Genomic DNA, 27,610 nt, shown 5'->3' with positions numbered 1-27,610 from the left:
ATTAGCCTGTCCTGTGTGGATCAGTGATTGAGCATTGACCCATGAACCAAGAGGTCACTGGTTAGGTTCCCAGTCATGGGACATGACTGGGTTGTGAGCTTGATCCCCAGGAGAGGGTATACAAGAGGCAGCCAATTGATGTTTCTCTCTCATAGATGTTTCTAGCTCTCTGTTCCTCTCCCTTCTCTCTCTAAAATCAATTAAAAATTAGTTAAAATATAATTAATTAATTAATTGATTGATTAAATACCTAAATATAGAGCTAACACTATAAAACTTTCAGAAGAAAAAATATGGAAAATTTTCATGATATTGGATTTGGATATAATTTCTTGGATATGACAGCAAAGAACTGACAATAACAAAACAAATGTAAATTCATTAAAATTATAAAATAACCTGAAAGATATTATCAAGAGAATGAAAAGATAACTCATAAAATCAATATTGAGAATGCATATTTCTGAAAGGGGTTGCATATTGAGAATACAGAAAGAGCTGCTGAAACTCAACAACAGAAAATAAATATCCAATTAAAAAATAAGCAAAGGATTTGAATAGATATATCTAGAAAGAAGATCTACAAATAACTAATAAGCACATGGGATTATGATCAACATCACAAGCCATTAGGGAAATATAAATCAAAACCAAAATGAGGTATCACTACACATGCACTGAGGATGGCTATTATAACAAACAAACACAGATCCTTTGATCATTTTTAAAAAAATATATTTTATTGATTTTTTACAGAGAGGAAGGAAGAGGGATAGAGAGTTAGAAACATCGATCAGCTGCCTCCTCCACACACCCCACCAGGTTGTGCCTGCAACCAAGGTACATGCCCTTGACCGGAATCAAACCCGGGACCTTTTAGTCCACAGGCTGACGCTCTATCCACTGAGCCAAACCGGTTACAGCCTTTGATCATTTTTTAATGGGATTGTTCTTTTGGCCTTGATTTGTATACATTATTTATAAATTTTAGATATTAACACCTTATCAGATGTATCACTGGCTAATATATTCTCCAATTCAGTGGGTTGTCTTTTCGTGTTGTTAATGTTTTCCGTTACTGTGCAAAACTTTTGTAGTTTGATGTAGTCCCATTTGTTTATTTTTTTCTTTTGTTTCTCTTGCCTGAGGAGATACATCAGAAAAAAATACTGCTACTAGAAATACCTGAGATTTTACTGCCTATGTTATCTTCCAGGATATTTATGGTTTTGGACTTACATTTAAGTCTTTAATCCATTTTGAGTTTATTCCTGTGTATGGTGTAAGAAGGTAGTCTAGTTTCTTTCTCTTTCTTTCTTTCTTTCTTTCTTTCTTTCTTTCTTTCTTTCTTTCTTTCTTTCTTTCTTTCTTTCTTCCTTTTTTTTGCATGTGTCTGTCCAATTTTCCCACTACCATTTACTGAATAGACTGAATAGACACTTCTCCAAAAAGTACATACAGATGGCCAATAGACATAGGGAAAGATGCTCAATGTCACTAAGCATCAAAGACATTCAATTCAAAACACAATGAGATATTACCTCAGGCCTGTCAGACCAGATGGCTATCATCAATAAGTCAACAAACAACAAGTGTTCATGAGGATGTGGAGAAATGGGAATGCTTGTGCACTGTTGGTGGGAATGCAGATTGGTACAGCCACTGTGGAAGACAGTATGGAGATAGGTCAAAAAAATGGAACGACTTTATTACCCAGCAATTCCATTTTTGGGAATATATCTAAAACAAACACAATACTCTAGTTCTAAAAATTATATGCCCCCTATGTTAATTGCAGCATTATTTACAATAGCCAATATTTGAAAGCAGCCCAAGTGTCCATCAGTAGATGAATGCATGAAAAAGCTGTAGTACATTTACACAATGGAATACTACTTGGCCTTAGAAAAGATGGGAATCTTATAATTTGCATAAGCGTAGATGGACCTGGGGAATATTATGCTAAGTGAAATAAGACAGCCAGAGAAAGACAAATACAATATGATTTCACTTATAAGTGAAATCCAATGAACAAAATAATTTAACAAACAAAATAGGAGCAGACTCATATAGAGAACAGACTGACATCCTTCAGAAGGGAGTGGTTTTGGCGGGGGGCAGGTGAAAAAGGTGAAGGGATTAAGCAAACCAAAAGACAAATTAAAACAAAAGAAAGAAAACACACAAACAACAGTATGGTGATAGCAAGAGGAAAAGTGGTGGTTGAGGGAGGTGAAAGAGGGTAAAAGGGGCATAAATGGTGATGGAAGGAGACATGAAATTAGGTGGTGAACACTTGATACAATATACAGATAATGTATTATAGCATTGTACACTTGAAACCTGTATAATTTTATTAATCAATGTCATCCCAATAAAAATTTAAAAAATGAAAAATACTAAGTTTTTGATAGAAATACGGAACAATGGAAATTCTCTGTATTGCTGTGGAAAACAGTTGGGAAATTCTTCAGAAAGCTAAATATAGAATTACCATATAAATCAGCAATTCTACTTCTAGATATAGACCCAGAAAAGTTAAAAGTGGAGACTCAAACAGATACTTGCATACAAATACTTATGGCAATATTACTCAGAGAAGCTGAAAGATGGGAGCAACCCAAATATATATCATCTAATGAATGGATAAACAAAATGTGATATATACCTGCAATGAAATATGATTCAAACTTAAAAAGGAAGGAAATTCTGACACGTACTACAACATAGATGAACCTTAAAAACATTATGCTAAGTGAAATAAACCATATGAAAATTACAAGTATTATATGATTGCACATATAAGTGGTACCTAGACTAAACAAATTCATAGAGACTAAAGTAGATGGAGGTTACTAGGACTGGTTGGAAGAGGAGGTGGGGTTTACTATTTAATTAATAGGTGGGAGTTTTTATTTGGAATTCAAATTTTCCTGAGGTGGATAGTGGTGATAACTGCACAATGTGAATGTATATAATACTATAACTGCACTCTTAAAAATAGTTAAACTGGTAAATATTGCCCCATCTGGGGTTCTCAGTGGCTAGAGCATCCATCTGTGCACATAAGGGTCATGAATTTGATTGCCAGTCAAGGGCTGCATGTTCAAACTCCCTGGTTCCCAGTCTGGATGCATGCAGGAGGCAACCAATCAATGTGTCTCTCTCATGTTGATGTTTCTCTCTCTTTCTCTTTCTCCCTCCCTCCCTTCTACTTTCTCTTAAAAACAAAATCAATGGAAATATATCCATGGATGAGGATTAACAACAAAAATTAAATTAAATGGTAAATTTTATGTTAGTACTAGAGGCCCAGTGCACAAAATTTGTGCATTAGAGGGGAGGTCCCTCAGCCCTGCCTGCACCCTCTCACAGTCCAGAAGCCTTCAGGAAGTGGGCCTAAGCCATCAGTCGTACATCCTTAGTGCTACTGTGGAGGCGGTAGAGGCTCCTGCCTCCACTGCTGTGCTTGCCAGCCATGAGCTAGGCTTCTGGCTGAGCAGCGCTCCCCCTGTGGGAGTTCACTGACTACCAGGGGGCAGCTCCTGTGTTGAGTGTCTTCCCCCTGGTGGTAAGTGAACATCATAGCAACCAGCCATTCTGCCATTCAGTTGATTTGCATATTAGATTTTTATTATATAGGATATTTGTCACAATTAAAAAATAAACACACAGAAAAACTCTATTTTCAAAGCCAAGAATACTGATGTTGTTGGCTCTGTTCCTAATAGAGTAGAAACCTAAAAAAATGAACTCTACCCACAAATACCCAGAGATCTTTCTGGATTCAGTGACGAGACACAAAGGGATGCATGGGGGCAGCAAGTTGTGATCTGAAGTTCCAGGGTCACCCTGGAACCTGTAGAAGTTTCCTTTTATATCTCTTTCCCCAACAATTTTCTTGCCAGAGCTCCTTATTTAGGTTTAAGGTACTTATCATGTGTTCCTAGACTCATCAGAGACTAGAGTCTAAAAACTTAAAATTTAGACACTAAAATCTAAGAGTCTAGAGCAGGGTTGGGCAAACTTTTTGACTCGAGGGCCACAATGGGTTCTTAAACTGAACCGGAGGGCCGGAACAAAAGCATGGATGGAGTGTTTGTGTGAACTAATATAAATTCAAAGTAAACATCATTACATAAAAGGGTACGGTCTTTTTTTTTTTTTTTTTTAGTTTTATTCATTTCAAACGGGCCGGATAGTTTGCCCATGGCTGGTAGAGACTAAAGACTAAAAGATTCTCTAGGGTCTTTCTCCCAACCTGCACCTCCACAAAGGTGAAATTGTTTACTTTGAGAACAGGTTATACACTTTTAAATGGGGATTTCTTTTGGAAATAAAAGCTGAGTTGTAAGCAACAATGATATTTGACCACCTCCTCTTCTCACCACTGTCGAAATAGGACCTCAATTTGCCACATCCATTGGGAATGCAGAGGGGCAGTGTCCTTCAGGATCCCCAGAATGGCCTCAGCTAACAATTATCTCATTTCTCCCACTGGTAAATGTTCTGGGGTTGAGTAGCTCATGGCAGAGTCCTAGGTGATGAACAAGAAGCCTCTGAGCCTCAGCCCACCAGAGAGATGCTAGGAGGATAAGATGTAGTTCTGAAGATGACTTGGTAGATTAGAGACCATCCCAGGGGAAAACTTGGTAGGCATATACTGAAGATGGCAGGGCCACATGAGCAAAGGATCCTAGGCTGCTCTGTCACCACAGAGAATCATCTTCATTCAGAAACACTTGGATTGAATGGGGATATTTTGACTCCACAAAATCCATAAAAGTTTTAGAATGTGCCAGTTCCAGCTGATTTCTCCTGAGATCTTACAATTGGAATCCAGGTCTCTTAGTTAATACCTTTAGGGAGACACTTCAGTTCTTTCCTCTGCTGCCCGCACTGACCAAATACAAAGGAGAGAGGGAGCCTTCAGAGAAGGGAGATCCCTATGATTTTTGGAGGAAGGGTCAGAAAAGTTTCCTCTGTGGAACAAAGAAACTTTAAATCAAGGGAAAGAGCTTCACCCAAACACGTGAACCCCACAATTATGTACTGACATGCCCATGGGCAGAAAAGGGGATATGGCATGACACTGCTCTATTCCTCTAGGTTTTTGTTTGTTTGTTTGTTTTTGTTTGTTTAAAATTTATTTTTTTACTTTAAACAATTTTTAAAATTACAGTTGACATGTAATTATATACTCATTTCAGGTGTACAACCTAATGATTATATAATTTACTAACTTTTCACCCCAATAAATGTAGTACCTATGTAGCATCATACATAGTTATTACAATATTATTGACTATATTTCTTATGATGTACTTTGCATTCCCATGAGTAGTCTATAACTACTACTTTGTACTTCTTAATCCTTTCACTTTTTTCACCCATTCCCTTCCCATCTGACAACTAACAAAATATTCTCTGTACCTATGAGTCTATTTCTGTTCTGCTTATTTATTTATTTATTTATTTATTTAGATTCAGTTGTTGATAGATATGTATTTATTGCCATTTTATTCATATTTTTAATAACTTTTTTTTCTTAAAGAAAAGCCTTTAACATTTCATGTAATACTGGTTTGGTGGTGATGAACTCCTTTAGCTTTTTCTTGTCTGTAAAGCTCTTCATGTTCCCTTTAATTCTAATCTTTTAGGTATGCTATAGGTCCAGGTAGGGCCTAGAATGTCAAGAGCTCCAGGCTGGTCTTGGCTGCAATCAGCATTTTCAACTTCCCCAATTGCACTGCACATGTATCCATTTCTGTATGAGCCTGCTGACTGCCACAAAATATTTCCCTAGCTTTTAATGGAGCAGATGTGTAGTGATCTGCTGGTGCTGTCTCGATGCTTCAAACAAGTCCTAGGTCTCTGGTATGTATTGTTATGGTGGTTTGTATATTGAAGAACTGACATATTTTAGGGAGAGAAAAGTGCCACCCAAAAGATTTTCTGCTCATGTTCAAGTATCAAAAAATCAGCGAGGAGATTGGACTACTTACTCAAGCCTATGAAGCCCTCAAGTAGCTTGTGGTGGGGTCCAGCACTTTGAAGCTACAAATGCTGTGTTTGGGAGCACTTAATAAACATCTAAACAGGTTTTCACTTGAAGACATTGTAGACTTTCTCAAAAAAGAACAGAAATGTGAGCCCTTTAATTTTCACTTTATGGATTAATGATGACTTGCCTTCAAGGACAGACAACTTCACTCAAAAGTGCATCAAAACCCTTCCAATCTCAGGTGACTAATACAAAAAACCCCAAACAAACAAACAAAAAAACAAACAAACAAACAAAAACATCTTGAAAGCTTCTTGAATGATGTAGAACAACTTTAGAGGGAAGTAATGGAGCATCCGAATAAAAATACTCATCATAAGAAGATCTACAACTGTCTGCTCAGGAAACTGCAAGATGGAAACAGAGTGCAGGTACTGGAGGAACAGAAATGCCTGAAAACTCAAGACACATGAGTGAACAGGTAAAGAGAGGAGTGTAAAAACCTCGACTGAAACCATGATGAATGGCATAAGCTTGCCTGATGTCTTTAGAGATGATCACATGATGGCCACTGGTAATTAGAGAAAAAGAGTAAGTTACAAAATGGATATAACCTAGTATATAGTCAGGATTTCATTTGAAGGAACTCATTGATGCTCTTAACTGTTTTTTGTTTTTGTTTTTTAAAAAAGAAACACCCAAAAATTATGTGAAGAAAAATCACATAAATGAAGAGCTTAGAGGATAAATAAGCCTCCAAACATAGCAAGTATCTTAAGTCTCAAAAACTTCAAATACTGCCTAAAGTACATCAAGAACACAATGGAATTTCAGAGAAAATCAATTGAGGAAGAAATTCACTGCCTAGAAATAGACAGAAGAAAAAAAATCCAAAGCAAATAGAAACATGAACTACACATATAGCAGAAGACATGGATGAAGAATTACAGAACCATTTCCTTCTATCAAAGCCAGATTTATTTTGATGAGAAAGGTATTCAAGAAAGTTGAATGGCAGGTCTGTCAATTGAGAGAAAGCTCAATATGCAAAGAAAAAAAAAACCTATCACAACAGACAAATACTAGTGAATATCAGGTTTAAGTTCTAGCCTTTTCCAAGTGACCATTTTGCTCCTGCTATTTCACAGGCAGCCAACAGAGACCTGGAAGTGTCAGGATCCCCTGGGTCATCATGTCTCCTGGAAGGAAGAGGGCCACGCTGAGAGGGCTCAGGGACCCAGGTGACAAGCAGTATTAAATCAGCTTTCACAACAGTGGGCCCTGAACAGCGGCAGTCACAGCATGACCTTTGCTTGCTGGTGCTCTTTAAAAGGAATTTGGATTTATATTTTTAGTTCAACTGTTATTTAATTGATGCTGTAATTACTCTTGTTGAAGTTGATAGTGGTATAATACCTTAGATAGTATTTTTCAAATATAGATTTGTTTAATATAATTCTATGAATATATTATTTCCATTTCGTAAGATCTAATAGAATTAGGTGTATAAATGTTATCTAAACAATAATTGAAGTTTGACATGGATAGAGATGTTTAAAACAGTAAAGTCCATTTATATTAACAACAACAACATCATACAAGAAAGGAAAAAAAAAACCTCTTTGAGTATTAACACCAAACTAATCTAACTTCTACATCAGAAATGTTACTTTTTTCACAGAACTAGCCATTTATAATTATAGAAAATAGTAGTACTAGTATTTCACCACAGTGATAGCAGGAAGATTTAAAAAAAACAGATAAATTTATTTATGAGTTCAATTATTACTTCTATTTATGCCCTTTTATATAACTACACTAGTATTTGAAAGGACACTAAACTCAATAGGTTTACTCATATATTATTTATTGGCCATGTCCTTTATAGATTTTTGTCTTAGGATTTTTTCTCTATATAGGGTATTGTTCTTCATATTTTACTTTTCTGTAGGTTGCAAAATAATATTTTTCTCAATAAAATCTTGAAGCTCCTCATCTAAAAAAATCCATCAACTTGTTATTAAATGTATGAACTGGAAGGACTGACCAAAGTAGTGAAACAGAATGTCAGAACAAATTGTGAATTTGCAGTTTGAGCCTGAGAGCTCACCAGACGTCCTCCTCGGGACCAATTCATCTTCAAATACACATAGTCTTTCAAATAATACCTCACCATGCTGATGCCTATACTAGAAGCTAGGATCAAAAACTGTAAATCTTTTTGTCACCATGAGTTGTATGAAGCAATCAATCCCTATCCCTTGAGATAAGAATATTGTGGGGAAAAAAAGGAAAGAAAAAAATTGTATTTCACTCATCATAAAAAACTAGTGAATAACTTTCAAATTTTTGTCTTGTCATATATATATTTGCTAGGAACCATGTTTTCAGCATTAATATTTCTTCACAGTAAACATATTTGAAAGGTTAGGATGAAACTTCACCTTTAAAGATATTTTTGCTATATATTGGTAGTTATTCTGGGTTTTGATTTTGAGAAGTACTACGTTTCAAGAAAAGGTGCCTGAATTTCTTTAATTATTATTATTTTTGTATATTCTAGGCTCCTAATGGATTTTTACTGCCCACTCCCTTAGGATTTTTCATTGCTTGAGTTATTTTTATGTGAATTAAATGACTGTTTTCTTTAAATTTTAAAGGTGTAGTTCTTCACTACATATCGAGCAGTGAAATCAAGTAGAAAGTGCATTGGATCAAATGCTTAAGTGGATCCTCAAGTGTTGATGCTCACATCCTCTCTCTCAAGGGCAGTGCTGCTTGTACCCAACCCCTTTGTAGTGAATGCTGTATAGCAGTATATCTGCGTGTTTTTGTTGTAACACTTTTATGGAAGAACAGAACAATGACTTGGCCATTGAATGAGTAAGGATCTTTCCTGACATGCAATGTGTCTGTAACATAACATAGAGACAATATTAGGGGAGATCATGTTCTTGATAAGGCGAATTTTCCAGTTTTGACAATAACAGGAAACTTACTAGAAACATTTTTATTAATGCAATCAACTTAGATGTTATTAGACCTTCAAATGCATACACATCTATTTCTGTGAATATATATGTATTTTGTCATGTAGACATAATAGTGGTTTTTAGAGTTTTAACTTTTCAAAGATTCCAAATAAGCAATACATTTATTCTTATATCTACCACAGTATCCAAAGCTGTGATGTGTGTCTAGCTGAGCAGTGATAAGGACAAAGGCTGTGGTGATATGGCATGCTAAACATTCATTGGATTAAAATAACTAACTAACTAAATAGATAGATAGATAGATAGATAAATAAAAAAATAAATAAATATTGTACTTTTTGCCAAGTTTGTAACTGAATTATATATTGCATGCAAACAAATCAAATGCTCAAACACTGGCCTGCACCAGTTAAGATAGATATGGAATTTTACATGGAAAAAAATCAATAAATTTAGTGTCCTATGTATAATATACATTTTATATGTAGATAGATGGCATCCATATTTAAAATGTAGATATAAGCAATCAAATTTAAATATATGGACTGCACCTTTATTTAGTGTGGTAGTTTTCAATTCTTTTATATAGTTTATAAACTTGACTTTGCCTGGGAATTTTAGGAATTTGAAAGATTCAAGAATTTATCTAGGAAACTTTATGTCATCATCAGGCCATCCCATCTTTTCCCTCTCTTCATTCAATATAGCTTTCTTTCTCATTGTCTGATGGGCTGTCTTTACCATTCCATTTCATCTGTTGGCCTTAGGGACTTAATGACAATTTTAGTGATTACTTACAGATTTGTATGTTGCATTTGTGTGTGTACATTTTATATTCCTCATAAGAAATGATCAATTATGAAAAGAGAATTAGTGTTTTTAATAAACTCAGACTCTGAATAAGAGTAAAGAAGAATAATTAGGAAGTTAATATACATTTTCATAGAGTATGATGGAAAACATGGCCGATGATTATAAAAATTATTTGGTGGGGTTTTTGTTTTGAATAATTATTTGATTGTCCCAAACTCTCTATAAACCATAAATTTTGAAAAAAAGAAATCATGCCCTGGCCAAGTTGGAGTATTGTCGCATACACCAAAAGGTTGTGGGTTCAATTCCCTGTCAGGGCACATACCAAGGTTGCAGGCTGATTCCTGGTCAGGGTGAGTAATGGAGGTAGCTGATCCATGTTTCTCTCTCATCTCTCTCTCTATCTCTGTCTCTCTCTCTCTCTCTCTTTCTCCCACCCCCCCAAACAAAATTAAACACACACACACACACACACACACACACACATATCCTCAGGTGAAAATTAAAATATATGAAAACATATCCTTGGGTAAGGGTTTTTAAAAAAATCAAAATTTGAGGCAAATTTGAATAAAAGTATCCTTATTTTTAATTCTATTTTGAAATCCAATCGCTTAAGTTAAATATTTCTAAAACATAAAATTACCATTTAATTTGGGGATATCTACATTGAGTGGAATTTGATGGCTTTTTTCCATATTATCCTGAGATTATAGTGGTATAAACTTTATAAATGTACAAAATTTGCTCTCAGCAGCAAGCTTGTTGCTTTACTTTAAATAAAATCCTTTACTAAATGTCAGCTCTTTTATATTTTGTTACTGCCAAAATCAAAGTGGGAGAAAATGGTTTTTGACCAATTTTGGAGTGATAAAAACAATTATCATTTAGATAGGTCCTCTTATTTTAAGATTGTATTATACATGGTAGACACATTGGATGTTTGGATATTGCTTCTGATAGGACAAATTATCTGAGAGTATGAGTGATAATCGGGAATAGCTAACTATTGTATAAAGCATTAATAAACATATTCAGATGTCTTCAGTAGTTAAATACATAAAGCTAAAGAAACTGAGAAACAAATTAGCTATTTAAGTGTTGCAACTGAGCATTCTGAAAGTCATATCAGAATACAGCACTCATTTAGAAAATCCTTAAATAGTTTCTACACAAAATCTCTTTATTTCATTATAGTACAGAAGATTTAGTGGCCTGACCTAGTATTACTGATTGATAAAACTGCAAATAATGTAATTGAGTCATTACCCTAACACTGTGCTAAGAGATTTATGTCATTCCCTTATTTTTGTCCTCATGTCATAGCTACTGTTACAGTGGTATTGCAGCGGGAGAAATTGGAAGCCAGATTATTTTTAAATATATTTTTTATTATTGATAATATTACAGATATCTCCCATTTTCCCCCTTCCTCCCCTCCTCCAAGCATCTACCCACCCACCACAGGTCTTCACTACCCTATTGCCTGTTTCCATGGGCTATGCATATATATAATAATAAAAACATAATATGCTAATTAGACCAGACATCCTTCCCAACAACCTTCTGGATGGAGCCAGGGCTGCAAGGGAAGCCCGGGTCCCGGGTGCCAAAGGGAAACTGATGCGGGCTGCTGGGGGATGGAAGGCCTACTCTTGCACGAATTTTGTGCATCGGGCATCTAGTTAGTATATAAGATCTTTGGTTTCTCTCTCCTTGTCCCCTCACCCCCACATCGAGGTATGCCAGTCTGTTCATGCCTCCATGCTTTGGGTCTTATTTTTTTGGTCATTTCATTTTGTTCATTAAATTCCACAAATAAGTGAGATAATGAAATATTTGTCCTTCTCAGATTGGTTTATTCTACTTAGCATAATATTTTCCAGGTACAGCCATGCTGCCCCAAAGGGTAGAGATCCCTCTTTTTTATAACTGCATAGGATTCCATAGTGTAAATGTCCCACAGCTTTTTTATTCATTCATCTACTGATGGACACTTGGGCTATTTCCAAATCTTAGGGAGCCCGATTTAATTCATGGTTCCCTCTGCTGACGGAAGGGCAACTTGAACTCCAGTTAGTCAAACTTCAAATCTTCAATATTTCCATGATAACACTGCTTCTCTGATTCAAATTCCTTAAAAAATTCAAAAATCTATTGTTTTTGGCTCAATTGTGGACTGACATAAAAGTAATTATGAAACGAACATTCCTTCATAAAATGGAAAGCCATTTCTGAGCTAGTACTTACTAAAACCTTCCACATTTTTAAATAGAATGAGAATGAACATCCTTGACTTCTAAATTTCTCTATATATGGGGCATTAGAAAATAGATAATGTCATTGCATAGGCAGAGGGAGACATTTCAGACATGTAGAAATAATTTAAAAATGAAATGACTATAAGAACAAAACATTTGCAAAAATTATTTCAAGTACTTGATATTTTAGGAATCATATGAGAGATAATTTTGCATCTTTTCCACTAAATTTTTATTAAGCTTTGTTACTGTATCAATCATGCATATGTAACACATATGGACTGAATCTTCTCAATTCCTCTCTGAAGTTATTTCACTAAAGATTTCATCATTGTCTTTGCTTTGGAAAAGAAGTAATACAAAGAATATCTGAATAATATTTACTGGCTATCTGAAATTTTTACTAAATTTAATTTATATCATAAACATTCATTTTCTTAAAATTCTATAAAAATACAGAAATGTTTCTTCACAAGGAATTCTGAGCTTTTAAAAATTAAACAATAATGATCAATATATTGTGTATTGTTTTTCAATCTTTCCTCTGATAAATTCAAATCAAATTTAATATTTAGCTCTAAAAACAACTCTAGCCATGCATGGTTGCATGTGTTTTTTTTTTTCTATAAATGTCAGAACTATATATTTAACTGCCTGAGTTCTCCACATATCCAAGAATAAACTCATTATATTCTTTTCCAAATCTCATTCTCCTTCAGTGCTCTCCATCTTAGTAAATGAGACTACCCTCTATATATGTAAACATCATTTATAAACACAAAATTTTTTTCATGCTCCATCACAAAGCCTGACATTTTTACAGCCTGAATGTCATTCACATCTTTCCACTTCTCTTGTTCTAGAAACATAATCTCTTAGCTGATAGAACCAACTTGGTGATCCGTTCCTTGAGCTTTGTACAATTTGGTCCCTTCCTATCAGCCCAACTCCACTTTGTTTCACTCTCCACATAGTTGCTCATACTATACTCTGCTGACTATGTCTTTATTGAAGGTTTCCATAGATAACATATTCCTTTTTTCTCAGAGCCTTACAAGTTCTTCTACCATTTTGGAATATACCAACTCCTGACCCCCATCTTTATTAGTGAACTCCTCTTAATCTTTCAAAATGAAGTCAAGCATCACTTACTAAAAACAATCCTTTCCTCTTCATGAGATCATGCCTGGATAGTTTTTGGTCAGAAAGAAAGCTATTGAGTCATAATGTTTAGAATTTCTAAAAAGATAAAGTTACCTGTAGTTGCTACCCCTTCCACAAACATAAGGATATGAGGAATTAACAAGTAATAATTTCATGAGAAAATTGAGATAGTAGGATTGAAGTCCAAAACATATTGAAGTAAAGGTAGAAGAAAGTTTACTCTTTTGGAAAATTTTGAGGGAAAGACTGGGGTAGATCATATACTTCAGGAATACTTTCTGTCAGGTGAATGGGATGACAACACGTTTGTAAGGAGAGTAGACAGATCCAATGCACTCAACATAGCAGGGAGAGTCAGAGTGCCTCACTCATAGAAAAATGTACAAAAACTTAGGTATTCAATTAGAGGAATAAAAAATGCACCGGAGTTTGAATGTAGAAAACCAGACAGCTAATAGTTAAGGTAACTTTAAAATAGACCTGGAATTGTCAAGCTGGTGTTGCTAAGTGGAAGAGCATTGGCCCAGGAACCAAGAGGTCACTGGTTCAATTCCCAATCAGGGTACATGTGTGGGTTGCAGGCTCGAACCCCAGTAGGGAGTGGGCAAGAGGCAGCCAATTTTTAATTCTCATGATTCACATTGATGTTTCTATCTCTCTATTCCTCTCCCTTCCTCTCTGAAAATTAATAAAAATAAATAATGAAAATATAGCCCTGGAATGGATGACAAAATTAATATTTTAAAATTCATCATGTCTTTTGTGTGGACCAGTTATTCCATAATTCTGAATTTGATATGTTTTGATTTTTGAGAAAGCATAAGGAATTGAAAATTGTTTTGTGCCTCACAAAATGCAGAGATATCTTTTTTTTCTGTGACCCAACAAGAGTTAGATTGTCCTAAGTCCCTAGTCCTGGAGATGCACACACAGAACAGATGCCAAAGTGATGGAGTTTTCCTCTTTCCTGTAAGTACACGAAGTAGCTGCTGTTCTGACAACATGGGGTTGGGCCTTTTCTCTCTCTTAAAAGCATGTATTTTTTTTCACATCTAAGGGGCAAGCAAATTTGAAATCTCTTTGAGGAAGTACCATTTTGCAATTAGACACTACCACAGCCTTATTTGGAGGAATGGAACAAATAGTTCATTCTATAAAGTTTAAAAATAAACAAGTACAAAATATTAGCTAAAAGCCAATTTGTGGCTTTCTATTATAACCTAAAATATAATTTGTTTTTAATCCAGAGACTCACATTATAAAGACTTATTTTTTGTAAATGGTGCAGAAGTCTTTTGGGCATTTTAAGTTATGGATATTTTACATCATTTTAGGTAAATATCCCAAAATCCTTTTCTAATCTTCTAGAAGAAGGACCTACCTGCTGTTACGTGGTTTTATTTAGGAAAATGGGAACCTTAAATTTGGCAATTTTCCTGAAATTCAATTATAGTCAATGTCATATGAAGTCCTGGGATCAAATGATTTGATGTTTGAGTTGAGTCCTAACAAATTTCAGAGTTGAGAAGTTTTCCAGGAGGTTAAGGGGAGAAAAGTTACTATAGAGATATAGAGAGGCACCACATTGTAAAGAGCCTTTGGTGCTATACCAGGAAATGTGATTTTACATTGCAAGTCATAATGAGTCACTGGAGGTTAAATACAAGAATGTTACGATCAGATGTGCATTTCACAGACTAAGTTGGGAAGCATGGAGGAGAAAATAGAAAGAAAAGAGAATAGAGGCAGGAGTCCTGTTTATGGACTGCTGCCTTAATTTGAGTTAAAGATGACAAAGCCCATAGTGAAGACACTGACATTTCATGAAGTTATATTTATAAAATTACATAAACTGATAAAACCTTGTGAATAGATGTAAACGTTGCTGATATATCAGAAGCTAGTGGGCTCCAAATTCTCTACCTGAGACAATTATGTTTCAGAGAAAAATCAAGAATTGGTGTTAGATTTGAGAGTAGAAACTGTGTAGATACTGACATCCTGTTTCATTTCCTGAACAGTTTGCATACATATTCTGCACTAGTGGCATCCCCTTCTCTTTGTTTGCATTCTCCCTGGTTTAATCATCATGAGTTTGATATGTAAAGGAAGAAGGACAAGAAGGAACACATCACCAAGTGTGATGCAGCAGTTAAAAATAGTTAAACAGAGCTATTCCAATTCAGATGTTCATTTCAAACCCCAGTTAAAATAATTAAGTGCATAAGTGTGTGCATTCATATGCATACCACCCCCGAGGCCCATCATACCCCATGATCTGGAATCCTAATTCTCACCACATGACTTTTAAAGAATGGCTCTGTTTATTCTAGAGTCATGGTGAACTAATTTAATGATCTTCTAGCATTAGGAAAGCTTTTAGGTAAATGCACTCTATAGCATTGTATCTGATTTCACATTCATTTCCATTTTATGTCCATCTCTTTTTTTCCCATTTTGTTATATGATGATGTTTCCTATACAGCTCAGTTTGAAACACATTTGCTATTTTTGTGCAATTTATATATGCACTATTATTAGATCTCCATAATTTCATATTATCTATGCTAACTGTGGAATTTTAATAGACTTTGGTTTAAAACAAAGAACAAGATAGAACAAACTAGTAAAACTATGTGACATATGTTTCTGCCAAAACAGTTAAAAACAGTTACCTCCTTTGAGAACAGGTTACTTTAAGCAATAGCCATGCTGTAGACTAAAGGGACATTCAGAGTGAAGGAGGGGAAAATAAATGTTTTAGAGATTTTTAAGTACATCATGAATTAAAGCTCTTTGTTGGTGATAGTGACAGACAAGAAACAAGTGTTCAGAAGAGATATAAAGCCTCTGCTTGAAGAAGAATATAAATTAGCTACGAAGTAATGAGACAGACCATAAAGGAACAGCCTCAAAAAACAAATCCAGTGACCTATCTGGGGCAGGTCAGATAGTCTAATTTTAATGGCAGACAAAACTGGGTAAACCAATAGCCTGACCAATGACAATCCCATGCAAAAGATGCAGAGGTGTTGTTTTCCAATGCAAAATATAACTGCTCAAGCAATACTTTGACAAGGGCACACAGAAGTACAGAAATACATTCTGCCTTTGAAACTGTGTTATATAGTTTGACACGGTACTATGAAGACATGTTGTGGTAATCTCATCTGTCGGATGAGGGTTGATACAGTGAAAAGCAATATGATTGAGCAAAGAGGTGACTCTTGACTCTTGTTAGAGTATATAAAGGCTTAGGAAGCTAACAGAAGGACAGGGGATGATGAATTTGTACTGAGCTGCAATAGAATTCATGAACATGACTAAAAATCCAAAAAAAACCATGCGTGCTTAAATGGTCATAGAAACTTCAATGCTTAGAATTTTTATAGTATTACTATAAATATCAATAAAAGTTCAATATACTTTAGTATACCAATTGATATATTTTGATGAAAAATATACCTGTTTAAATAAGTAGAGCCATTCCCCCTCACCCTGAGAAATTGATGACCAAATTGTAGATTAAGATAAAAATATCGAAGATAAAAAAAAAATGTAGATTTTCATACTGGATGGCATCAGAAATGTAGTTTAGGTCCAACCCAAGTGTTATGTTGGTAAATACCTAATAACCCTCTCTTTTTTTTGGGGGGGGAGACCCTGATTTGTAGAACTTCCCAGTTTTCATGGTTAAATATTTCAATTTTGGCTGTTTTCAAGCTAATAACTTTTTTTTTTTTAATTCTCACCCAAGGTTATATTTTCCATTGAATTTTAGAGACTGTGAAAGGGAGAGGGAGAGACAGAGAGAAGCACCTATGTGAGAGAGAGACACATTGACTGATTGCCTCCCACATGCCCCCAACCAGACCCAGGAGCCTGAAACCAAGGTATGCGCCCTTGACCAGAATAGAACCTGAGGCCCTTCAGTCATCAGGCTGGCGCTCTATCCACTGAGCCAAACCAACTAGGGCTCAAGTTAACAAATTGACATCATTGAACACAGCATTAAGAAGTGATGCACACATTAGGCTCTCACAAGCCAACTCCAGTTAACCATAGAACTTTGGGTAAAAGCATCATCTCAAGAAAGATATCATCCTGTGATTTTCTGTAAGAGGTTTACAAAGAATAGGAAATTTATAATCAGAAGAATGTTATTGAAAATTTAGTTTCTGTATGTACTAAGGGATTTGGAACAATTTAATATGTGTTGGATCTTAATTTCCTTATCTCTCAAATGGGTTGTTGTAAAAAGTTTATAAAATTTTTCATGGAGAAATATTTAGAAATGGTAATTTCCTGTTCTAAATGTGTTTTTATATAATTTTAAAACAATTTAATTCTATTGCCAATAAGTCAAAATTGAAAATATGTAGTGCCTGAATTCTACAATTGTAAAACTGGCAGAGTTCTTAGGGATGGAAGGTCAACAACCAAAGCCATCAGATTGTCTCCTAATGGCACATGGCCAGTTTGTATTGAGACTACAACTGGGCTAGTTCAATTTTCTCTCTATCATGCTCTTGTATCACCAATTTAATGGAAAAGTCATATTTAAGTCAACCAGGTACAGTCTCCAATAAATGGACAAGTGAAGCTCTAGTAAAGATAAGAAATATATTTCACTGCAAAATTATTGCCCTCCTGAAAACAAAACAAAAAAGAAAATATGCAATTAAGAAAATGGGGTTAATAGAAAACTTGCTTAAGGTCAAATAGTATAGACAGTGAATGAAATGTATCACACTACAATTATGCATAATTTGGGAAAGGGTAGTTATAAGCTTCAAGATAAATGTGGGTTTTCTTTACTAAAACACTGATTTAAAAATGAGTTGTTTCCTGAAGAAACCCAAAGTTTTTTGAGCCAGTACAAATCTTTATCATTTCATTTTAGCGACAGTAATTTACTTTTTTAATGTGTATCCTTTATATAGACACATGTTAAAAACCAGTACATTTTCCTTAGTTTGTTCATATGATTATGGTAAAGAAAGATGCATTTGAAAGAAAATAAAATGGGCAAAATTAGTGAAAACATTGAGAGATGTTTTTATTTTGTCATACATGTTAGTATAGAAACCCAGTTCTGTTTTATAGCTTCAGAAGCTGGCTAGGAAATTGGATAGCAATTTTGATAAACTAATCCTATCTAATAAAGAGGGAATATGTTAATTGACCCTCACAGTGTTGCAAAGATGGCGGTGTCTACAGCCAATAATAAGAGAATATGCTAATTTACTGCCCCGCCCTCAAAGATGGCGGCACCCACAGCCACAAGATGGCTGGTAGGGGAGGGCAGTTGTGGGCGATCAGGCTGGCAGGGGAGAAGTTAGGTGTTGATTGGGCTGGTAGGGGAGTGGTTAGGGGGTGATCAGGCAGGCAGGCAGGCAGGCAAGCAGTTGGGAGTCAGCAGTCCCGGATTGTGAGAGAAATATCCCATAGGGATCGGGCCTAAACTGGCAGTTGGAAATCCCCCAAGGGGTCCCAGATTGGAGAGGATGCAGGCTGGACTGAGGGACAAACCCATCCAGTGCACAAATATCATGCACTGGGCCTCTAGTTTATTGTATAATAGGGCATGATCATAGCTGGTCATAGCAAGTCCTTTAAGGCATCCCCTTTAACTATAATGATGCCCAAGCTAATTAGCACCAGGGTGAATGGCCGTCACCCAAACAAAAGACTCCAACAAGAGTTAAGAAATAAATGAAGATGGCATACAAAAATCTGGCCAAGGTAACGTCTTCATAAGGAAGAAAAAAATACTTGAAAGGAATAACCTTTTACAGACATGAATGTGGCCATTCAAGTGTTCTACAACTATATAGTTTTGATACATGCACTGAAATGTTTTTTTTATATGAGTGAAACTAGAGTCTGGGGGTTGTTTTCCCCAAATTTCTGAAACATTTTAGGATCTCCCTCTCTCTCTCTCCAAACTATACGTATTGATGCCTCATTCCTATCTAAGGGAGCTCTCCAATAGCTCAGGCTCAGTTCTTTCTGCTGCTAAGCAATCCAGGGATGGCTTTGATTTACATTTTTATCACAGTATTTTTTAAGCTGATACTTTTAATAAGCACTTTTCCAGTTCCACTATTGATTTTTTGCAACCCTCTGAAGCTTTTATCATTTTCTACGTAAACTTTACATTGTCTGTCATTTCTCATAAATTTCTGAAACTTTTCTTTTTCTCTGTGTTATTTGGGAAAAAGTGGGATGGAAATGTGGTATTTCCTTCAAGTACAGATATTAGGTTTATATATTAGAAGTATAACTTTTCCTGAGAATTCTATCTAGTGGTCTTGACTATTCAGCCAAAAAATCTTATTTGCCTGAAGAATTAGGGTAAGTTTTTCATATGCTTTTTAGTTTAAAACAGGAACTTGTGAAAAATAGAAATAATATCTTAAAGTGTTAATGCCTCCATTATTTGACCAGACAGTTTGTGTATGAAATTAATTTTAAAGAATCTCACTCTGACTCTCTGAGAGTATATATATAACTAAGGCCATGGTTCTCAAATTTACTGTACATAAAAATCACCATGATTTGTTGAGCATTGTTTGTTTAAATGCATTTCCAAGGTCCTCCCACTCAAAAATTCTCATTTAGGAAAGCTTACAAGTGGGCAAATGTCCAGCTTTGTAAAATCTGGTGTAGGAAATAGTAGTCAATGAAGAAAAAAACCACTAATCTCTTTTACTAATCTTAATTTTCCTGCAAATAAATTGACAAGATAAAGTAATTGATAAAAATAACTCTTAGATTCTTCAGGAACTTTTACTCTGGCTTTCATGTGACAGTAGTGGCAGTATATTTCAAGACATTTAAACACACTTTACTAAATTTCACCAGCATTGCATATTTTATAGCACAAGTTCATGGGAGCTATTAATTGCATTTCTGAATACAAGCGATGTACTTCAAACAAAACCTTAGCCTAATGCCTTGATTTTAAGGTTATGATTTGTATATAAATAAGGGACTGAAGACTCATCTGCAGGAGGATCAAAGCTTATAAAAGAAAGTCGTGTTGTCAGCATCATGCATACATATATTAGACTTTCTCTTAGGGATAAAGCAACCAGAATATTTAATTATTGCAAATTTGTGGGGGGAGCAGCATATAATATATTATTTATTGTGGCATTTCATGCTAGATTAAACAACATCACAGTAATGCCGATGCCATTTAGAAGCTAAAGAATGGAAATAGAACTCTGCAGAGGACAGAACATCAGCATGAATCTTGTTTTATAACAAAACAATTCTTTGCTAAAAATTAGCGTTTTCTATACATATTTCCTCATAAAATAGCTTAATGAACCCTAGCCCCCAATATAACATTTTGCTCTTTTATAATATGAATGAAACTCAGATGCCAAAAATTCATTTTAAAACATAGATATCTCTGATTTCCAGAGTTTTTTATATTATAAGGTTATTTCTAATTATAGCAAAGGATAAACATAATATTTAGAATATTTTTTATTATCTGATTATTCCTTTGCTTTTTTTTTTTCCTTTAAAGAGGTTTTTATTGCCTATGGTGCACAGCTGGTATTTCACATTATCTCTTGTTCCCAGGTGTCTGGGGGGGGGGAGGGGAGGCTGGTCCCAGGGAGGGACTCCTGTTGAGGGACCCAGTGCAGTACTTGGAGGGGAGAGAGGGGAGTGAGGAAAGGGGGTCTGGCTTTACCTCAACCACTCTGAACTCAATTGTCCTGTCTGTGCCTCAGTTTCCCTACTGGGCCCTGGGAAGGTCCTGGGGAAATCATCTCCCTCACAATGCCCAAAATATCAGGGAACTGTGGCCTGGCCCTATCCCAAGGGAGTTTCTTCCCATCACCCACCTCCACCTTCTCCACCCCCCCCCAAAAAAATACTTTCATTGTGTTAAAACTGCCTGAAACTTCTGTGGGTACAGAAACTACAAACTGATCAGCAAAGAAAAGGGGAGATGGGTAGAAGAAACAGGAGCCCATTTGGGGCCAGTATCCTTGTGTGCACAGGTTTCTCCCCCAGCCCCCAGCTTGGCCCAAAGCCTGCTGAGAAATTTGCTACCTGGATGTGCCTTGGCAGGGACCCCCGCCATACACACATCTCACATCTCAATCTGGCCTTCACAGAACCTTACACATAAAAAGCAAGACAAAGACACAGAAAAACTTGAAATCGGGCGATGATGTGGGTAGACACCGTAGTAGGGGGGTACTCTGGGGCCTTCCCTGGGTTCGGGCAATAACCAACTGAAGCTTTGTTGGCCACTGGGCCTTGGGGGCAGTAGTTGGGATTGTATATCTGCAGGCCCAGGCCAAATACCTGGCTGCTCTGGTTGGTGCCCTGTGTGTAATCCATCTTCACAGACCTGTAGGAGTTGTCGCACTTGTTGGTCCCCAGCTTGGTGTCATAGACATGCCATCAGGTCCCAGGAACCATCATGCCCACCTGGCTAGCACACTTGTTGGTGCTCATTTGTGGGCTGATGGTTGAGTGGTCCTGTGTGGCAGGTTATGGCTCTTGGGGTCATACAGATGCCTTCTCGTGCCATAGTCCATCATACATGACTGTCTGGTACACTTGGCGCCTATCTGGAGCTCGATGACACACTGGCCTGCTTCATGGTGGCATTCTGGATGTTCCACTTCTGCTTCTCTGAGTACCTGATGCCACTGTCCATGCCATTCTTCAGACCCTTTGCCTTGGCCTTCCCTGCCAGAGTCAGAAGAGACACCTGCACCTGCATCATGTTCCCTCCCTCAAACAGGTCATTGGCCTCGAACAGGTCCATGGAGTTCAAGCTGTGGCCTTGATGAAGTTAGAGCAGTTTTCTAGCTGGTGCCAGTTTTGCATGGAGTGGTTGATCAGATGGTCTGAGCCTGGCTGGAGCTTATTCATGAGTGTGCAGAGGATAATTTCATCCTTCAGAACCAGAAGTCAGAACCTATAGGCCCGTGAGTCCCTTAGTCCAGCGGCAAAGTTCTGCCTCCTACTGAAGGTCCTATTTGGACAGAAGCTCGTACTTGACCTTGACCTTAGGAGAGCCCTTTGTTGAACTGTGTGGAGCTCATGCCAGCTGTAGCCATGGCTGGACCAATGACCTGGTTGGTGAGATGGTGGGGTATCTTCTTATGCTTTTGATAATAGGCATTCAGTTAAATTATTCTTTATTTACCAAAAGGAACAAAGATAATTATATGTACTAACTCACAATATCTTCCATTAAAAAGCTTAAATACTGTTCGAAGCAAAAAGACCTCAGACGCATGGAAATAAAAGAATGAGTTCAGCATGATACTGCAGATATGTTAGAAAATAGAAAAAAAAGTTACATATTCACAATAACATAAATTAGAAAAGTGTTATTGAACTGCCCTCATGCATGTTATAAGTGATCTTAAATTGTCACTGCCTTTTAGAGTTCTGCTTTCACCCCTAATCCCTAACTCCTATGGGCAATGAGAACAAATAAATCAGGGTGCTGCTCATAGCAATGGAGAACATTTGCATGGAGATCAGGATGGGCTGAAAACTTTGTTGGTAATTGAAGAGCTTAAAATAGTCATCTGATGCAGTAAGGAGAGAAAACAATAAAGTTTTGAGTTTTACATTTTAAAATCATAAGTTAAAATTTGTATCATATAGTTTGTCTTTACTAGCTATTACATATCGCGTAGACTATTAAAAATCAACATGAAAATTAATTAAATTTACTTGCCAAACCTATTTGCAAATCCTGCCTTTTATTTAATTGTTGTTCATTCACACTATACTCCAATTTCTCACAGCTCTGGAGCCTGAAAAGTCCAAGATCATGGTAATGGCAAGATTTTCTCTTGGACTTCCCATGCTATAGAACTGTGAGAAATAAACATTTGTTGTTTAATTTACCCAGTCTATGGAAATTTGTTATAGTGGCCTGAGCTTATTAAGACAAGTAGCAAGGTGCTGGAACCTCTACTATACCATCTTGTCTTATATTTTCATATAATGACAAACTTTACTAGAAGTAGTCTTTATCACTTAACTAAAGGCCTGGTGCATGAAATTCGTGCACGAGTTGGGTCTCTAGGCCTGGCTGGTGATGAGGACTGATTGGGGCCTTCTGGCTGCCGGCCAATGCCTTTCTTCATTCCATGCTGCCCCCTTGTGGTCAGCGCACATCATAGAAAGTGATAGAACTCCCGGTCTCCCCGAGGGGACATTTTGCATATTAGCTTTTTATATATACAGATAAAGAACAAGTCTTAAAAACATTATAGTCCTATCCCAAATGGATTTTAGACTGTCTTTACCAGTATCATGTAATTTAAAATTAAGCCTAACCAGGGGCTTTTTAGGGCAGTGAAACTATTCTGTAAATATTATAGTTGTGAATATGTATTATTACACATTTGTTAAAAATTTATAGAATATACAACATAGAAAATGAACTGGTGTAAATTATGGGCTTTAGTTAATAACAATGTATAAGTCTTGGTATACCACTTGTAATAAATGTACCGCATTAATGCAAGATTTTAATGAAGCTTAGGGGTATATGGGGATCTTTGAACCTCCCTCTCAGTTTTTGGGCAAATTTACAACTACTTAAAAATAAATTCTATTAAATAAAAAATTTAAGCTGGGCAAGAGTTACTTATCCCAGGTGTTAAAGGTCTATTTTAGTTGAGGGTTTGATCCAACTTTTTAATGATTCTTTCACTGGCATTATATTTTAGTCTGCATCATGCTTATCTAAAACTCTAAAATACATGACTTGTTCAAATTTCCAGTGAATTGAAAAACTTCTGACAATCAAAACAGTAAGGAATAGGGTAAAAAAAATTAACTCAGATTTAAAATTTAAACTTCACTCTCCCTCACTTCAAAATATTGTTTTCAGTGGGAGCTGGGCATTACTTACATGGTCAGAGAAAGCTGTTCCTTGCTGATTATTTAAAAGTAAAAGATAGTAAGATAGTGACTATTTAAGAAGAGCAGAACAAATAGTTTCTTCATCTACACTTTAAAAAAAAAATCATTATTATGGATATATTTGACCCAGATCCTAACTTTTAAATCTTACTGATTCATTTTGAGAGAACAAATGAGAAGGGCTAAAAAACAAGAAGTAAAAAATTATAAATTAGTACAATCAACAATTTTATTGCCTGTTATTTTAGATTGGCATGTTATATGGGTACTCATATTTTTACATCATCAAGACTAATGTACACCATTCATTTATGACATAATACTGAACTTAACGTTGTAACTAAAACAAGGGGATAAATATATGTCTCACTTAGTGATATGGGCTGCTATTTTTGTGTTCTAGAATGTCAAGTTTTAGTGATACCTTTGAGTCTTGAATGTCAAGTGATAGACATTTAAGCTGCATGGGATTAAGACTCATTTTTCTCCTATTCTTATGCATGGATTTCCTCTATCGTATCATGACAGATGCCACCTAGCATTTCCAGCTTATTTTGCATGTGCACTGGGTAGGTGCAAAAAAATTTAGGACCCATTATAGAAATACTAGAGGCCCGGCACACAAAATTCGTACACTTGGGGGGTCTCTTAGCCCAGCCTGCACCCTCTTGCAGTCTGGGAGCCCTCAGGGGATGTCCAACTGATGGCTAAGCAGGCCTAAGCCATCATTCATACATCCTTAGCACTGTTGTGGAGGTGGGAGATGCTCCCACCACCACCGCTGTGCTCCCCAGCTGTGATCCCGGCTTCTGGCTGAGTGGCGCTCCCTCTTTGGGAGAGCACTGACCACCAGGGGGCAGCTCCTGCAATGAGCATCTGCCTCTGGTGGTCAGTGCCTGTCATTGTGGCCAAATGTTGGTTGATTTACATATTAGCCTTTTATTATATAGGCTGACTACTACTACTATAAGAACTATTAACATGATATTGATAGTAACCTGCCTTTTTTTTTTAATATAGCTTGTCATATACTAAACCAATGGTTCTCAAACTTTGAGGGGCTTCAAAATCATCTGGGGAGTATGCAAATCTGATTTCTGGCAGTCTGCACCCACAGACACTTGGATCCCATAGTCAGGGCAGGGCTTATGAATGTGCATTTCTAACAAGCTCATATGGATGTGCCAGTGTTTGAGAACCCCTATGCTAAATCATTTTTCATAACAGATCCTGCCAAAGCTCAATGGTTAAAAAGTTTTCATAGTGGGAGGAAGGACCAGTTAGGACCATAGCCACATGCCAAGGTTTCATCCCGAGATCATTTAGAGAAAGGCAGTGTAAGAAGGACTACTTGTTTTTTTAACATTGGAGGCCCGGTGCACGAATTTGTGCACCAGTGGGGTCCCTCAGCCTAGCCTGTGGTATTGGGCTGAAACCGGCTCTCCAACATCCCCCAAGGGGTCCCAGATTTCGAGAGGGAGCATGCCAGGCAGAAGGACCCCATCAGTGCATGATCAGGGCCAGGGAGGGATGCAGGAGGTTGGCCAGCCAGGAAGGGACCACGGGAGGGTTCCAGGCCTGTCCAGCCCATCTTGCTCAGTCCTGATTGGTTGAACCCCAGCAGCAAGTCAAACCTACTGGTTGGAGTGTTTGCCCCCTGGTGGTCAGTGCACATCATAGTAAGCAGTTGAGTGGCCTTAGCATATCATTAGCGTATTATGCTTTGATTGGTTGAATGGACAACCAGATGACCAGACATTTAGCATATTAGGCTTTTATTATATAGGATGTGTATACTTTATTATATTTTCTCTCAAACTTTTGCTCCACTAAAATAAAAATATCCCCTATTACACACACTTTTGACCTTATGGATGAACCTACTTACCTATCTTTAAGTTGGCTATTATTTTTTGAGTTATTTCTACCAATCATTAATTTCTGAGACATATTTTAAATTTAGTTCTACATTTTGAATGCATGAAAAAATTAAAGGTAGCACATAGGTGACTTACTTTAATTTCTACAGGCAGTATGTGGGAAAATGATCATGAAATTTGTATGGTCTCTCTGTGTATGTCCTGTGGCAGGGAAATAATTTATAACCCAAACTATTTCACTCAGGGAAGCATATAATATGCTTCATGGCAAAAACAAAACTCATTTTTTCTTTTAAGTTTTCAGCTGTAAATTTTTAGGAATAGATGAAATTTGAGGCAATATATTAAAAAACTGAAATTGAAAATCTTTGTACTTAGATTAAGAGAGTCATCAAACATTCTTAAACACATTTTTAAACACATAACTAAGTGCTTACTTGAAACAAAAGAAAATAGGAAATTAAACTGTAGTTTTTTGGGGAAAAAAGATGACTTAGATGGAGCTAATGAAATTTATTTGCTTTTGTTTTCTTTCAGTTGGTAGAAGCTGATGCTCATTGTACCTAGATTGTCTTATAATGAGTGTTGTATTTGGGTTTCACTTTTTTAAAACAAGGTAAATATTTTGGGGTACTTCTGTGAATCATAGACAAACAGGTTTGGATTTGTAGAATTTCACTTGCCATGTTGTTGATGATAGATGCATTTTTTTGTTATTTAATTAGCAGAAGAATCAGAATTAATAACATTTTACCCAAAATATAGTACAAATGCCTATCAATAATTTCACTCTTAGTGATTAAAGGATTTTCAGACTCAAGGTGAAGAAAAAATGCTATATATGACTGAAAAAAAGGTGAATACATGATCAAGGAACTTTAGGATGGAAGATAGGCAGAGCTGGAGAATATTGGGGCATTAGGGTAGGTTTTATCTCATGGAGGTGTGTCTGCTTTCAGTCCACCCTCTATTATTATATGCTCTTTGCATTTGTTTCTGTTGTTAAAAATGGAACATTTGGCATTAAAAGTGATCATCAGTTATTGCTTGTTGTTTTAGTGTATTTCTATATACAAGTATTTCTATTTTTAAGAGTGTAGGCATAATTTAGGAGCTAATTTAAATTATGTTTGCCATCTCTTCATAGTTAATTATTTAACATGATAAATTAATTTATGCAGAAGAATCATGTTTTCAAAGCCCAGGAAGGATGAGAAACATTTATTCTCTTATGTTTCTTCTCAAATTGCATATTGATTATGAAAAATTACTCTTTGTGGCAAGTTTGCCATCTGTCCTACAAACGTGCATGTAAACTGATTACCTATGCCTGGTGGTCTTGAATCAAATTTTCTTTTCATTTCTAGTTAAGAATTTTTGAAATTCAGCACACTACTTGTGCTTTGCTGATATTATGTTTTCAGTTGATCTACCATATTACTTGCATATTGGTTACCTTTGCATAATTTCTTTATGTAGACTTTGTATAGGTTAATTTGAATTAAGCTGCTTACAAAACAAGAAAGAAAAGCACAGCAATTATATAAGTAAATATGGCATGCGACT

The 27,610-nt window shown here is 36.1% G+C and overlaps 1 protein-coding gene and 1 pseudogene across 2 annotated transcripts in view; one reads left to right on the top strand and one right to left on the bottom strand.

Moving 5' to 3' along the window:
* The window catches only part of CADM2 (cell adhesion molecule 2), a 1,236,504-nt gene that overhangs the window by 460,137 nt on the left and 748,757 nt on the right, over positions 1 to 27,610 (top strand). The window lies entirely within an intron of this gene.
* LOC132231859 (calponin-2-like) lies at positions 21,381 to 22,318 on the bottom strand (annotated as a pseudogene).

The sequence above is a fragment of the Myotis daubentonii genome, chromosome 3 (assembly GCF_963259705.1).
Source record: "Myotis daubentonii chromosome 3, mMyoDau2.1, whole genome shotgun sequence".
Taxonomy (NCBI): domain Eukaryota; kingdom Metazoa; phylum Chordata; class Mammalia; order Chiroptera; family Vespertilionidae; genus Myotis; species Myotis daubentonii.
Note: the sequence above shows the minus strand (reverse complement) of the source record. Positions and strands in the feature narration are given on the sequence as shown.